This window comes from Macadamia integrifolia, chromosome 6, assembly GCF_013358625.1.
Source record: "Macadamia integrifolia cultivar HAES 741 chromosome 6, SCU_Mint_v3, whole genome shotgun sequence".
Classification (NCBI taxonomy): Eukaryota; Viridiplantae; Streptophyta; class Magnoliopsida; order Proteales; family Proteaceae; genus Macadamia; species Macadamia integrifolia.
Genome location: NC_056562.1, coordinates 11,786,604 through 11,803,910, shown reverse-complemented (window position 1 = coordinate 11,803,910; position 17,307 = coordinate 11,786,604). Strand labels below are relative to the sequence as shown.

Sequence of the window (17,307 nt, the reverse complement as noted above, 5' to 3'; positions counted from 1 at the left end):
TCGCCATGCCTCACAGTATGATAAAGACAGGTTTCACCCTGTAGCAGTACCTAAAGAATTGACCTGAGTAACCCTAGATCCCTGCCGGTAAGCTCCTAAAATGCCAAAAAAAATCAAAAAAATAAAAAATCATAAAAAAAAGTTTTTTCCTATCCATTCTTTTGTACTTGTCTTACTCTAGTTGTAGGTAGATTTCTGTTGCATGAGAGTTAGGTGGGTACGTAATACTAAGAATCGATTAGAAAGAAGAGATCCAATAAGTAGTGACCCTATACATTTGCTCTCTTTAAAACCTTTCAATATGGGACACCAACATCAAAACCCTTCACCTAAATCACTAAATGATAGGTTCTACCTTGCTAGAACAGCCCAACCTTCTTGCATAGTTCTACCACAAGCCCAGGGTAATAATTTTGAACTCAAATCTCAATACATCACTATGTTGCCCCACTTCCATGGGTTGACCTCTGAGGATGCATTTATATTTCTAAGGGAATTTAAAGAGGTATGTGTTTTAATTAAGATCCAACAGCTTTCTGATGATGCTGTTAAGCTTAGGTTTATCAATTTTGCATTAAAAGACTAAGCTAAGAAGTGGTTGTATGGGTTACCCACAAATTCCATAACCTTATGGGAACAGTTCACAGTTGTCTTCCTTAAGAAGTTTTTCCCAACTCACAAGGCCAATAAGCTTAGAAGTGATATCCTTCAGTTTAGGCAAAAGCCTAGTGACTCCTTTTCCAAGCTTATGGAGAGATTTAAGGATCTACTTTAAGAATGTCCTCACCATGGCCTAGACTTATGGCATTTATGTCAAATAATTTATGAGGGTATTGATTACCCAGCTAAGAAAATTATAGATTCTATATGCCCTGAGGATTCACATCCTTTACAGATGAAGGAAAGGCATGGGAATTCTTACTTGACTTAGCTGACAAAACCTGTGAGTGGGAATCAACCCAAGAGAGTGAAAGAATCATAGGAGGAAAATGATATTTTGTGGATGGGATAGTAGCTAAGGAAGCCCATTTGTATAGCCTAATCAAGAGGATTGAGGTTATTGTTCCTAGAGAGCCATCATCAGTCAATTTAGTTAAGATTTGTGCTTGGTGCCAGTCCCCTGGACATTTTATAGAAGATGTCCCAACACCTCTGGGGGCACTTCTAATGATAGTGTTAATGCCTTATACCAGAATAATCCATATAGTAACACCTACAATCCAAGATGGCGAAATCACCCAAATTTCTCTTGGAATCAGGGCAACCACGCAAGGCCTTCCAATTTTCATAATCAAGGTCAACCTGGACCCCAAAGGCCTCCCTTTGCACAACAATCTTTTTTCTAAAATACTTTTCCTAGGTCAAATGTAGGACCTCAGGCTAGTTTTCTTAGGGCCCCTCTCCTATCATCTTATCAGCAACCCCCTGGGTTTACCAACATTGGAGAGGCAAGCAGAATAAGTGAATTGAAAAAAAATATGGTCCTCCTCATGACAAGCCATCAAAATCTTACGAGGGGACTCACCCAAGTTATCTCAATTATGCATGAGAGGGAGAAAGGAACTTTACCCAGTCAACCAAAGCCTAACCCTATGCATCATCAGCCTGTTAGTTCACAAACACCAACTAATGCACCACTGAATATAGTACAAGGTCAGACCCAACAAGGGCTCTTTAACCAATGTAATGTCGTTTATACCCTTAAGAGTGATAGAGAGTACCAACAGAACATTCCTAAATCTTTCCCATTTATTACTCTTGTTAACTCTCCTTCAGTTGAGGACACAAGTGTGCCTCTTGTTCCAGGTTCGTCTGATGAACCTAAAGATTCTTTTGAAATTAAAGATGATTTGGTTGAGGAAACCAAAAATGATTCTTTTGAAAAAGGGCAAATCCCTACCAATCCTTATGTTCATTTCCTAATCACTTAGTAAACAAAAGAAGATTGCTTCCATGGATAAAATTTTAGAAGTCTTCAAAAAAGTAGAAATGAACATCCCTCTTTTGGATGCCATATCCTAGATCCCTGCCTAGTGTACTCACTAACGTATCACTAGTGTGTCCAAAAAAGCTTTCTTGACAGGTAATATTAATTCCATAATTACTCAACCTATAACAGCCAAGTATAAGGATCCAGGGAGCCGTACCATATCTTATGTCATAGGTAACACCTACATTGAGTATGCCTTACTTGACCTTGGCGCAATTGTGAATCTTTTACCTTACCATGTGTACAAGCAACTAAGATTGGGAGAATTGAAAGCCACTAGAACTACTCTTCAGTTGGCAGATAGGTCTATTAAGATTCCTAAAGGGATGGTTGAGGATGTCTTACTAAAGGTGAGGGAATTTATTTTCCCTATTGATTTCATTGTGTTAGATACCAAGCCCTTTTCAACCAAGGATGAGATCCTAATAATTCTAGGAAGACCATTATTGGCTACCAGTAATGCATTAATCAACTGCCAGAATGGTTTCCTAAGGTTATCTTTTGGCAACCAAACTGTTGAGTTTAACATGTTTAGAATAGGCAAGTAATCACATATGGAAGAAGAGATCAATATGCTTGAGGATTTTCTGGATTTTTTTGATGATTTAATTACCAACTTTGATATTGATTTTGATTCAGAATTCTAAAAGTGTATGGATGAGTTGGATAATGATAGTGAAAATTTCTTTTCTGAAGTCTTGAGTCTTCACACACTTGTAGAGCACTTAGGACCCCTTTCCAATTCCATTCCCAAACCTTCCATAGTTGAGCCCCATAAGCTAGATCTTAAAGAGTTGCCATCTAATTTGAGGTATGCTTTCCTAGGCCTTGACCAGATTCTTCTTGTAATAATTTCTTCAAATTTGACTTCTAGTCAGGAAGAGGAATTACTTAAAGTGTTAAAAGATAATAAGGAAGCCATAGGTTGGACCATGACTGATATCAAGGGTATAAGCCCTTCTATTGTGCAACATCATATATATCTTATGGAGGATTCCAAATCATCCACGAAACCCCAAAGAAGGGCTAGCCCAGTGATGATAGAAGCCATTAAGAAAGAGATCCTAAAGTGCTTGGATCATGGAATAATTTATCCTATTTCTGACAGCCAATGGGTAAGCCCAGTTCACGTAGTGCCTAAGAAGTCTGGGGTGACTGTAGTTTCCAATGCCAATAATGAACTAATTCCAACCCATGTCCAATCAGGGTGGAGAGTGTGCATAGACTACAGGAAAATTAATGTGGCAACCTGGAAGGACCACTTTCCATTGTCATTCATTGACCAGATGTTAGAGAGGTTAGTTGGACATAAATACTATTTTTTTATGGATATTCTGGCTATAACTAGATCCCAATTGCTTTAGAGGACCAACATAAGATCACTTTTACATGCCCATATGGAACATTTAATTATAGGTGTATGCCCTTTGGGCTTTGCAATGCCCCTGCTACGTTTCAACGATGCATGATGAGCATCTTTTCTGATATGGTCAAAAAATTCTTAGAAGTATTTATGGATGACTTTTCAATTCATGGGAATTCCTATTCTGAATGTCTTCATCATCTTTTCCTAGTTTTGAAAAGGTGCATATCTAAGAATTTGATTTTGAATTGGGAGAAATACCATTTTATGGTTAAATCTGATATTATTTTAGGCCATGTAATATCCAAGGAGGGAATTAAGGTAGATAGAGCCAAAGTGGATTTAATTGATAATTTACCACCTCCTCAATCTGTTAAGGACGTCCGATCTTTTCTAGGGCATGCGGGCTTCTACAGAAGGTTTATTAAGAGCTTTAGTCAATTAGCCCAACCTCTCACTTCATTACTTGCCAAAGATCAAACTTTTGAGTTTTCTAAAGAGTGCCTAGAATCCTTCAAATAACTTAAGAAGGAGTTGACTAATGCACCCATTGTTCAACCACCTGTTTGGACTAAACCTTTTGAATTGATGTGTGATGCTTTAGATCTTGTCATAGAAACAGTTTTGGGTCAAAGGATTAATAAGTTGCTCACTATCATTTACTATGCTAGTAGGATCTTAAATGATGCACAACTCAATTATACAACCACTGAAAAAGAATTTTTAGCTATTGTGCTTGCATTAGAAAAGTTTCGGTATTACTTAGTTGGTTCACATGTAGTGGTGTATACTGATCATTCTGCTCTTAGATACCTAGTTCTGAAGAAGGATGCCAAAGCCCATTTCATTAGGTGGGTTTTACTTTTGCAAGAGTTTGATTTAGAAATTAGGGATAACAAAGGAGTTGAAAACCTAGTTGCAGACCATTTATCCCAGCTTCCCAATTCCTTGATTGTCGATTCTCTAGTCAATGAGAACTTTCCAGATGAACGGTTATTTGCAATGTCTAGTGAGACATTGTTTGCTGACATTATCAATTTCTTAGTTTTAGCTGTGACTCCGGATCACTAGTCCACCCAAGATAAGTATAGGTTTCATTCCCAAGTTAAGCACTTTTTTTGGGATGATCCTTATTTGTTTAAGATATGTCCGGATTAGATTATCCAACGATGTGTTCCTGATCATGAGCAACATTTTATTCTCTCTTTTTGCCATGATTATGCATATGGTAGATACTTTGGACCTAAAAAGACTGCCGCAAAGGTTCTCCAATGCAGATTTTATTGGCCCACTCTTTTTAGAGATGCTTTTGATTTTTTTAAGGCTTATCCCACTTACCAGTCTTTTGGCCGTATCAATAAGAGAAACATGATGGCCCTCAACCCTATTTTGGTAGTTGAGATCTTTGATGTATGGGGCATCGATTTTATGGGACCATTCCCTAATTCCTTTAGGAATTTGTACATACTTTTGGCTATTGATTACATTTCTAAATGGATAGAGGCCATACCTTGTAAATCTAATGACCACAAAGTGGTGGTCCAGTTTCTCAAAGAGAACATTTTTTTTTTTTGCTTTGGTGTGCCACATACAATAATTAGAGATAAGGTACTCATTTTTGTAATCGGCATTTTGAGGCCTTAATGAAAAAGTATGGGATCACCTATAAGCTATCTACCCCTTATCACCCCCAAACTAGTGGCCAAGTGGAGGTGTCTAATAGGCAGATCAAACAAATCTTAGAGAAAACTGTTAATCCCAACCATAAGGATTGGTTCCTTAGGCTCATTGATGCTTTGTGGGCCCATTGGACTGCATTGTCAGTCTCCCTACCGTTTGGTGTATGGGAAAGCTTATCACATACTAGTTGAGTTAGAGCATAAGGCCTTTTGGGCCATCAAGAAGCTCAACTTTGATTTTTCTGATGCAAGAATTCATTATAGGCTCCAACTATCTGAGTTGGAGGAACTTAGGAATGATGCCTATGAAAGTTTTAGGATTTACAAGGAAAAGACCAAAGCTTTCCATGATAAGCACATTCTGCGTAAATCTTTTACAATTGGTGATAAGGTCTTATTGTACAACTCTCGATTGCATCTTTTCCCTAGTAAGCTTAGATCCTGATGGGATGGACCGTTTATTATCCATAATGTATATGCCCATAGGGCTGTGGAGATTCTAAATCCAGGAACAGGGGTAATTTCGAAGGTTAATGGTCAGCGTTTGAAATTGTTCCTCGAGTTTCCTACTACTGGTAGTGAAGAGGTCATGGATCTCCATGAACCTCTTTACACTGATGACTAAATTTTAATCAGGTATGACCCCCTTGCATTGTCTTCGTTTTTTATTCTTTCCATGCATTGAGGTCATTGCATAACTTAAGTATGGGGGAGGGAAACCAGTTTTTTCTTTTTCCACTTTGTTTTGTTTGTTTTTCTTTTTGAACTTGCTAAGGATGAAGTCTTACTTTGGCTTTTGGCTAATGATCATACCATTGGGTTGCTTGATGTATGAAAATAAAAGTTTAGCTTAAGGTACTCATTTTGAATGTATAAAAACCCTATTGAGCTGAAAAAAACAAGCCTGTGTCTTGAGATGGGACTTTCTTTTAAAAAATAAGAGACCCTTGTTTTATGGTGTTGGACCAAATGTAAGTCTGTGGGTTCCTTGTACTTTTGATTTGGAGTTAAGACATTCTTTTTAATTTGGCATGAGTTGGCAAATGCATACTTTTAAATGAAGTGTGGAATGCCGTATAAAGAATAATAAGAGTTGATTCTCTTGGAACTAGATAGGGCATTGATCAAAATTCGTAGGGAGGAAACTTCTGAAAGAACTCTAGCATCACAATCTTTGTGGGCATATGCAAAAATTGAAGCTATATAATAACTTGGGTGTCTGGTGTTTGCTCCACCAAGTCATTCAGGCTAAAAGTACTGAAGTAGAATAGAGTTTATTAAGCGAAAAAAGGAGAAAAAAATGTGCAAATGTCATCAATGCTAGGAAACATGTTTGGTCAAAAACACTCCAACGCCTTAGTCATTGGTTCCTTATTTCTTCACAAGTGGTTTTTCCTTAAGATAAGGATGTTTTGAAAGAGACAAAGTGAGTTCCAAATTAAGAAATATGCTAATGCCTGGAATTGGTAAAGGGTAATAAAAGTTCAAGTGTGGGGGTCCCTTGCAAGAGGAATTATCTTTGTTCTGGATCGGTATGGCCCTTACCTTTAGCCAAGGTTGGGATTTTTTTATTCTGAATTAGGGTGTATATTCACTATAAACACCCACGAGATACAACTCATCCACTAGAGGTGACCTAGGGGTTTAAAGGCTTGTTGCACATGCTAAGTGCAACTGTGATTCCTACGAAAGTGAGTTAGGTTTTTTTTTTTTTATTCTTTTTTTTTTTTGCTCGAGGACTAGCAAAGTCTAAGTGTGGGGGAATTCTAATGTACACATTTATGTGTGAAATCTAGTGTACTAAAGCATGCATTTTACATATTTAGAATGGAGCTACCTTGGGTTTTACTCTCTTTTTGTAGGTTTTATATTTTCAAGGCCTTAACGACTATCGAGTGCTATATCTCCAATTTTACACATAAAGTCCTATTTCTTTTCATGGTTACAAAGAGGATGAAATTTTGAGCAAGATGGACGTGTTTAATTGCAAGTACGCATTCATTTGGTCAACCGTACAAGTGATTATATTTTTAACGAAGAAAAAAGAATAATGGATCAAAACTGAACCGAGATCCAGAACTAGCCCATCTGCTGTTGTCCCAAGGGTATAAGAAATATTCCAAATGCCAACAATGATTGATATATCACATCCTTAAGTGATTGAAGATTCATTTTTGGTAACAACAACTACCTAGCGTAGTTGGTGAGTTGTGGTGTGCAAAATCCTTGGCTTATTTGGAGGTTTCAAGTTCGAACCTCTTAGTTGCCATTTGGTTGAGGTTTTTTGTAGAAGATTTTCTCTCTCCTACTCATCAATTAAAGGAGGTCGGCTAAGATGCTTGTACGCAAGTTTGAAGAAGAGAAAGAGAAAATAAAGAGAAAAAATAGGAAAGAAGAAATAAAAAAGAAAAGATAAGGGCATGGATGGAATTTCCCATTAAAATAGAATATTGTCCAAATCCAAGCAAGAAAATCGGCCAACAGGGGTTTCTTGCACAAGAAGAGAGAGAAAAATAGAAAAAATGGAGGAAAATAGGAAAAAAAAGGCAAGAAAAATCATGGGAGATCTCTCTCCACACGTTTTCTCTCTTCTCTCTCCTCCACTTCATCAACAAGATAAAAAAAATCTTTTTTTTAAAAGCTAAAATCGTTAGCTTCCCTCCCCCATTCTCTATATAATAGAATTAACACAAGGGGAGGAGGCACTTCATTCTTCTTCTAGGGTTTTTTTCTTATTTACTCTATCTCTTTCTCTAGCTCTAGTTCTAGGTTTATGGTTTAAACACTTTTGTAAGTTCTTTTTATTCAATTAATGCAAGCACTTTTGTTTTTGATTCAGTCTTTTATTTTTATTGTTTAAACAATTGAAGTTGTAATTTTCAAATTCTAGTTCTAGGCTTTGTTTTAGGTGACAAGAATAAGCTATGAAGCATGTCTTTCAAATTCAATTTTTTTCTTTAGATTTGTTTTCTCTAGTACTAGAAATTTCAGATTTGGTTTATTCCGGATCTGGTTTTTAGTACTGGTAGTATCTCAAATCGATCAAGTTTTCAGTTCAAAGGATTGAAGTTTAAGTAAGTAGGCTCCTTCAATAGTCTTCTCTCCTCCCTCTCATTCCCTCTTCTGACTACCTTTTCTTTCTTGATTTAGGATTTTAATTTCAGTCGTTACATCATTGCTATCCCTTTCCCCCAAGGTTCATGGCTAGTGTATGTGTTGGCTTTGGCCCTCCTAGCTATAGAACCATCATTTTATTATTTTTATTTTAATTGTCTCCCTTTCCTTAAAGCCAAGTAGAGTAACCCTTGTAAGAGTGACTCTCTGGTCTAGTAGGGAAGCTCATATTATGATGCATCCTTCGGGCTAAGTAGAGAAACCTACTTCTGAGTCTCTCTATAGCTTTATCCCCTTTCTTTTACTCTATTTTTATTTCAAAATTTTTTTCTTCGTTACTTTTTAATTGCATGAGGTGTTTATTTTTAGCTATTTATTTATTTAATTTTAATTACGTGGCTTGCGTATTTAAATTCTTAGATGACGAATGGTTAGGACATTATTTTAGATACATATGTTTAGGATGGTAATTAGAATAAGATTACAACCATTAATCGGTTCACTTTCGCATTATCAAAAGAAGCAAAAAAATAAAGTGACTGCTCTCCCTGTGTTCGACCCGTAGCTATACTGATCCGTATGCTTGCCATTACATTTTAAAATCTTAAATAGGCAAAAAGGAAAAGATGAAAGTAGGAAATACCTTGGTAACAATTTTCTTGCTCAGGCCATAATGCATCCTCCTGATCTATAATAGACCTCCGGAGATACCTGAGAAAGTAGATATCAGCCAAAGGTTAGTCAAGAGTCAATTAAATGATGATTAGATACTCACATAGTCATAAGGAATGGGCATCTCGAGGGAAGCGTCTACATCTGCCTTCCACTTTAGAAGATGAGGGAGACTGGGGTTAGCCGCGTTGGGATAGTTCCAAGTGGGTAAGCCACGAAAGGGGATGCTAGCAACTCTGAGAGACCCACCTGTACTGGTAGAGGGTCCCGCTTGTGAAGGATCAATAGTACTGACGTGCGACCGAACAGTAGAAGGATCTACACGTTGTGCTCTTCCCTGAAAGAACATCAGTCAAGTACAAAACAAGAAAGAATTAGAAAGAAATACTCAAGAAAGGGCAATATACCACTGGACCATTACGACCAAGAGCAGTGCATACTGTCTCCTCCTCCAGGAAGACTTTATAGTCCCCATCCTGGTTAAGATCCATACTCCGCCATCAGCCAAACGCTCAATCTCGTCTGCTGGGATGATCTCTAGGCAGTGCATAGTGGGTGGAGGAAGACCGAGAGAGGGGTGTGACTCGATATCCAACCATTGGGGTACTACTTTCTCTCCCAAATACTAGATATGGCCCCAAATTCCCTGAAAGAGGACTTGATTCTCGGATAAGTGTTTAGCCAATGCGAATCCTTCGGAATCTGGAAATATGAGGCAATGGAATGGTCTCCAAGTGACCTGCAAATCTAAGAAAAAGTATGTATAGCACAAGATAAAAGGAATTTCAAAGTCAAGCGTGACATACCTCGGTGAGATTGTTCAAAAGAGAATGAGCGATGGTCCTCGGAGGATGGCACCAAGCCCTGATCACTCGATTATCTCCCCAACTCGTTGCTACAGGGAAGAAGAATGCTTAATGGTCCCTTAGTCTGGGAGCTATGGTCCCCAAGTGCTCGAAGCACCAAGGTTGTTTCAAGAAATTAAAGTAAGAAAGTGCAATCCAAATGAATGAAAGTAAATGGATACAAGAAGGAAAGTTACTTGGAGGATGAAGCCCGCTCCCTTGAGACCTCGGTCTCCATATGATAGCAAGTCTAAGGTCTACAGGAGATATGCATAGGTGGCCCCCCAGTCCTAAGAATCTACCTCGTGAAGATCTCAGAGGAAGAACACCAGGCGGATGTCTACTCCCCCTCGGAGGTCACTGAAAAGGCACTGACCCATAGCAAACAGCAAAAAAGAGCAAGCCACCTGTGCCATATTGCCTAGGTTCTCCTACAAGCCGATTTTCTACCATCAGGCACTAATCTCCCCTAGATGGATGTGTGTCTGGCTAGCCACAATGGTAATGCCTGTTAATTCTGTAAACTCCCTGACAGTCAGAATCCTGGGGAGAGTCATGGGTCTACCCCCAAATGGAATGCCTGTCAAGGTATAGAAGCATAAGGGTGTGATCGTGATCTCACTAACAGGGAGATGAAAAGAATGATTACTCGGCCACCACCGCTCCATCAGGGCCTCCACCAGTGCTGGATTGAACTTCTGGGTCTCTTCAAGGGGTAGTCGACACAGGTATGATGCATCAGCTATCTCCTTCACTCTACAAGGAAGCATCTTGTGCCATGACTGAACCATGTTTGGATGGCCATACAGGGCCAAGGTAGGTGGTTCCCTCCCCTCATGCTAATGGAAATATATATATAAAAAAAAGAAAAAGAAAACAAAAACAACATAAAAGATAATAAAAAAACAAAAAACAAAAAACAAAAAAGAAAACAAGAATAAAAGATGATCAAAATAATTAATAAAATATAAAGACTTACCCGAGAACCCCATACGGAGTTGTAGATGTGGTTCCGACTGTTGTGAAGAGCCTGCCCAGAGTACCAATCGACCAGGCCCTCATCCCTGTGGGAAGAACTACTGCAACTCTCCAACTGGATTTCTCCAATAGTCTTTCTCTTTCTCCTTTTAGCCATATTTTCAAAAATCACAAAAGCCCCAAGAAGTTTTCCAATTTACAAGGAACTCAAAGAAGTTTCCCAATTTACACAAAAGTCCACAAGAATATCAAGAACAAGATGAAGATCTTCAAGAGCAAGATCTTTAAGAGCAAGATGAATAACTTCAAGAACAAGATGGAGAATTTCAAGAAAAACCTGAAGGGTCCAGAAACTCAAACCCACTCACTTCACTCATAAAAGTTAGAATGAGGAATGGACAAGGAAGGGGACCATTTTACAGGAAAAGTTTCATTTTTCCAAAAAAAAAAAAAAATTCCAAATCCAAGGTGCAAATCAAAGTTTCTTACTACCAAATACCAAATTCAAAATTATTTTGGTGTTAGTTGCAAATTATGGGAAGCAAAAATTCAAAGGGAAGGTAGAAATTCATGTGGTAGGTGAAAATTATTTATGAAAAATGGAAAGTGAATATCAAAAGAAAGGTAAAATTCAAATTCATGTGGTAGGTGAAAATTTTATCACATGAAAAAGAGCAAAGTAAAGGTCAAATTTTTATTGGTCAAAATTCAAGATTAAAAAGCAAGATTCCAAATCAAAGAACCAAAAAATCAAGAACCAAGGGAAAATCAAGAAGAGAAACAATTTCATTGACCTAGTCTCGGGTAGCCCAATTTCATTAACCCAATCCCAGGTGGCCCAATTTCATTGACCTGGCCCCAGGTGGCCCCAGGTGGCCCAATTTCATTAACCCAGCCCCAGTTGACACCGTTGCATTTATCCGGCCCGAGGTGATCCAATTTCATTGACCCGGCCCTAGGTGTCCCAATTTCATTGAACCGGCCCTAGGTGGCCCCATTGCATTGACCTGACCTCAAGTGGCCCAATTTCATTTACCAGGCCCCAGGTGGCCCAATTTCATTGACCCAACACCAAGTGGTCCAATTGAATTTACTCGGCCCCAAGTGGCCTCATATCATTTATTTTGCCCTAGGTGGCCCAATGTCATTAACCCGGCCCCAAGTGGCCTAATCTCTTTGAATCGGTTCTAAGTGACCCGATCTCATAGACCAAATCCCTAAACTAAGCACATGTGAAGCCCAGCCAAGAAAAATCCAAAAATCAAATATTTTTACTTATTGCAAGATTAGAAGAGCAGCGAATTTCTCTCTCGTACCCATCGGTCCCAGATAGTCCAGATTGGTTCGAAAGACCTAGCCTGGAGACCATCTTCCCTGAACTGGCACATGTGAAGCCCAGCTAAGGAAAATCCAAAATTAAATATTTTTACTTATTACAAGATTGGAAGAGCAATGAATTTCTCTCTTGTAACCATCGGTCCCAGATAATCCAAATTGGTTCGAAAGACCCAGCCTGGAGACCATCTTCCCTAAACTGGCACATGTGAAGCCCAACTAAGGAAAAGTCAAAGATTAAAGTACTAACATTTTTCTGTAGGATTGGAAAAGCAACAAATTCCTTTCCCACAATCGATAGTCCAGGTAAGTCCTAAAACTCTAAAAATTTGAGAGATAATATCTATTGTATTTTTCAACTCCGTCATAAATGAGCAAGATGACAACAGCTCCAGGTGAGAAAATGTGGTCGTTCTTTTCTTTTCCCTTCGGCCGTTGAGACAGGCCTTGGCCAAAGAGGGGCATTCATTAGATAACCATTTTTTCACCCTCCCCCGGCTATGATGAAATATGGATCTTGGATGCGACTTCTGACTTTCGATCAATAGAGATGATGATACAAACATTCCCCAATCTGAAACCCTAAACCCCCCTATGGGAGAGAAGAGGGTCCGATTTTGACTTTCTATATACGAAGGAATCTGGTCAAGATGACCGTACAGATGGATAGTGCTCAGAAATACAGTTTCGATGATATATGGCACATCAAAATCGGATCGACGGATCTCCCACGATCATCCCTAGGATATTACATTTTCCCGTACGTATGCCACGCACATTGACAAGCCCACTGGAAACTTGAAAAAATCCCCTACCTACCCAAACACCCTAAAATTCATCCCCTACCTACCTAGATAACTCAAAAACATTCCCTTACTTGAAACCCTGGAAACCCTCATGTGGGAGAGAAGAGGGTCCAATTTTGACTTTTTATATATGAAGGAATCTGAACAAGATGACCATACGGATAGATTGTGGTCAAAAGTATGATTCCAATGATACTAGTAGGCCAGTCTGCTTGCGTGTGTGTTGCCCATGAACGCAACACATGGCTACTGCCCATGGCTGCAGCCCATGGCTACTGCATATGGCTGCTGCCCATGGCCGCAGCACATGGTTGTTGCCCATGGCTGCAGCACATGGCTGTTGCCCATGGCTGCTACCCATGGGCTACATCATATGTTTGCTAGCCAGCTCGTGCCTCCTCTGTCCATGCCTGTGCCCCCATAGGCCCATGTCCGTGCCCCCTCTGCCCATGCATGAGCCCCTGCAGGCCTATGTCCATGGCCCCTCAGCCCATGCCCACGCCCCTGCAGGTCCATGCCCATAACTTCGCTAGCTGCAGCCTATGCTCACCACCCATGCCACTGTGCTGTGCCATAGTGCCGCACACCCACACCACCCATGACATTTCCCACATTGCCTAACCTCCTATACTGACTATGCCCTATGCACTTCGGCCCAATCTTGGGCACTGCCGTCAATGGCCAGGATTAGTATTCCACTGACCCTGTAGGTAAAGAGATCCCCCCTTCATCCACTTAAGACCAAAAAACCCCTTTTTTAAAGGATTCTCTCTCCCAAAAAATCTCTTTCTTGCCCCTTAGATTACCCTCTTCACCCATTTTGGTCCAAGAATCCCTTTTACCCATTGGATAAAAGTCCTCTTCACCCACTTTAGTCCAAAAACCCTCTTTCGTCTCTTGGATAAAGGTTTTCCCTCTTACCCATTGGCCGGAAAAACCTATAAATACCCCCTCCTTTGGATTCTAGACACCAAACAACCCCATCTCACTCCATAGTAGTAAAGCTCCGCCCTCTCTCCTCCCCTCCCCCTCTTGATTTTCTTTGAGTCTTTGGAGCGATCTTCGTCAAGATCCAAAATCTTGTTCGGATCTTCGAAGTATTCTTCAAGAATTTGAAAATCTTCAATCCAAGTTCTGTGTCCTATTCATTTTTTTCCAAAAATAGCGTGTTCTTCAATCCCCTCCTTTGAGTGTTCTTGAGTTTTACCCGAAATAAAAATCCCTCCCCCTTGTGGTTCTTCGGTCCTACGAAGAGATCTTTGTCAAGATCCAGAACTCTGTTCGGATCTTCAAAGTGTTCTTTAGGGCTTTGGGGATCTTTAATCCATTTTTAGGTCAATCTATTTCTTTCCAAAAATAGTAGTTCCTAGCAAAAAACTTGTTTGAGTGCCCCTAAAATCTTTTCAAAAATAGCCATTCCCAGCGGAAGCTCTGCCGAAGTGCCACCTCAGCCTAGCCCTCCCTAATGTATCCCCAGCGGAAAAGTAAAAGCTTCATCGAAGTACCACCTCAACCTAGCCCACCCTAGCCTATCCCCAATGGAAGCTCTGCTGAAGTGCCACCTCATCGTAAGCCTAAAATAGCCTTCTCTAATTGAAGCTCTGTCCGAATCCAAATATAGAAATAGCCTTCCCTAGCCGAAGCTCTATCCGAACCCAACTCTGAAAGTAACCGTTCCTAGCTGAAACCCTGTTCGAATATCATCACAGTCAGCATCTCTCAAAAAAGAAAGTTAGAGGTCAAGACCATCTTCCCCTGAGCCAGGAGAATATGAAAGACAGTCCGAGATGATACCAATCAGGGGCCCACCCCTCTTGATCCAAAACAAGGGTTAATTTTAGGTACAGTTTCTCAACGAAATTGTCATCATGTAGACTTTATATGGACCTTGTTTTAGTGTACATAGTAGTTTAAATTCAATCAATATATATATATATTTGTCTTATAACTTAGCCATGCATGTGAAATAGTAATAGTTGTGGAAAATATTCGTTCTCAAGCATCTAGTAGGAAGACCGGTTGAACTGGATAGATTGGGTGCCTAACACCTTTCCAATTCTATAACCTGATAGTTACCCTAAATCTCTGGGCCAGACAATTATTGAGCCCTTTTCTCTGGAATTGGGCCCACCCCCGGGTACTAGGCCCGTAATCCTAGGTGGTGACTCCAAACCCTTTTGTATGATCCCAATCCCCACATTGGACCATCATCAAACCCCCCGTCTAGAATGATAAACTTTACACTCTTGCGAAATAGGTTTCCATGTATCTCTAAGCTGCGATATGATGGTGTGGGGCCCATAAGCAACACACACATGACACACCCCTCCCTCACTAAAAAGAGAAAGAGAGGAGAGAGTGTGGAATCGATGCAAGCCCTTCCCCCCTAAAAGGGGAAGAGAGAGTCATCTCATCAATTTTGGCCGTTACCCTCACGGTATGCCCTGGGTACAAGCCGCGAGCCCCATCCCACAATACACCCATAGGGTTGTCGGAGAAGGTTAGCCATGGGTACCAAAAAAGTAAATTTCTGTTCCTCAGTGACATTAAAGTAAATTTCTATATCTTAGTGACATTAAAGTAAAATGAGCCTTGCCCTATATTAAATTAAAAGAAGTACAATTGGCCCTCTTATTATATCACCAAAGTTGTCGACAATTCTAATGATCAGTCGGGTCCACTTTTAACTACCACCGTTGGTACACAACCTCAAGCTTCCCCCCAGTGATGTACCCAACACCTAAACCCTTGCTGGGAAGGGTTGTAGCACAGGGAATTATCATTCTTAGCCACATGCTTCTATATGAGATAGTACGATTGTACAGTGCCATTGTGTCCCATTACACAGGCCACCAATGCATTCATTTCTAAGCCAACTACAGCACTTAATCTATCAATGCACCACATGTCAAATATTTAAATCATCCACCTCATAATCCATGACAAGAATTAAGCATTTAATAAGTGAAATTATAACATAAAAAATCATGAATGAGTTTCATAATGCACAAGACAATGCATGCAAATGGCATACGTGGATGACTAATCTACACACAATTAGAATGATGACATGGCTAGTCTCCATCAATAATGGAATGATGCAAGAACACTCCAAAAATAAGTCAATGTCCTCTTCCCACTTGCTTAGTTGTGTACAATGATCACCCTTGGTACGTTGAAGATCCAGCATGCGATGACGTGAGTTTCTATCATAAAAGAGGTTGAGTTTAGTATAACTCCATTTTAGGTTCACAACCAATGGAGTATGATGATCCCAATGCGTTTAGAATCACCATAAAAGGTTGCCCGACAAATTTGGGCCTAATAGAAACCCAAAGAGTCGGATTGGTAGTCAACTGGCGGGCACGGTACCCACTGGTACTTGCCCGTCGCTCCACTCAGGAGCCTTGTGAGGATCGACGGACCAGGAGAGATGTGCCAAGTGTCCACCGGTCCTGCTTGCCGCTCGACTTAGGGGGCACTGCCTAGACCAATGGGCTAGGAGTGGTAGGCCAGGTACCCACCGGTCTTCCTCTTCAGTCGAGCCAGCACCCCATCTAGGACATGCGGGCTCCGGATTGGTGGGTCTGACCATTTCCAAGCACCCACCACTCAGAACCGAGATTTTTCTATTCACTCCCATTCTTCATCCCATCTTGGGGAAACCACCATGAGTCAATTTGACCGTATTTTCCACAAATTTAAGGTCCCATATCATGATTCCAACATAGATCTAGGATCAATTCCCAAGCTTGGGTTTTTCCTCTTTACTTAAGAACACTTCAAAAACTCAAATCTCTTCTCTAGCTCAAGAAATCAACAAATGCTTCTCAAATCTTGCAATTTCTTCCACTAACACCTTCATAAACAACATAAAGGTCCTTCATTAAACCTTAGATTCATATTCTCAAAAGGGATTAGCAAGATTCAAAAGATTCCTACTCAAATCATAGGATTTCACTTAGGGTTTTATGAGGGTTTAAGAAATATAGCCTTTCTCACCTCAAATCGTAGATCTCGAGATGAGGGTCACATTTTTGGTGTTGGATTCAGAGGATCTGACCCTGACAATGTGCAATGATCATCTTCTTACCCATGTCTTCCTTCTTCTTCCTCTCTCTCTCCTTCATTTCTCTCTCTTTTTTACTTTTCTCACCCACTTTGTAAAACAATAACTGAGGAAAAAGAAAAATAATAAATGTTATTTATACTTGGGTCAAAATATTTAATGACCGGAGTGGAAGGTCACACTGGTGGGTCTGACCCACCTATGACCACCCACCAGTTGGCCAGAACTTAGCCTAAGCATTGGGATTTTCAATGGGGCTCGGCCTCCAAAACATATTTCACTCCCAATAATTGATTAACACGTGTACTTGACATAAAATACGGATATATACCTTTATTGTGCATACAAGGCCTTGTGATATGTTCAAATTCATAGCTTGGGCACGTGAACTTCACTGGGCACTGACTCCAACTCATCTGGCCAACCTGAGTTCAGAGTCACCCTTGCCGTCATGTT

The 17,307-nt window shown here is 40.1% G+C and overlaps 1 non-coding gene across 1 annotated transcript; it reads right to left on the bottom strand.

Annotated features, from left to right (window-relative positions):
• Positions 1-688: 688 nt before the first annotated feature.
• On the bottom strand, positions 689-795 carry LOC122082929. Its single transcript, XR_006141467.1, has one exon. It is a non-coding gene; the product is annotated as a small nucleolar RNA R71 (small nucleolar RNA).
• Between the last annotated feature and the right edge of the window lie 16,512 nt (positions 796-17,307).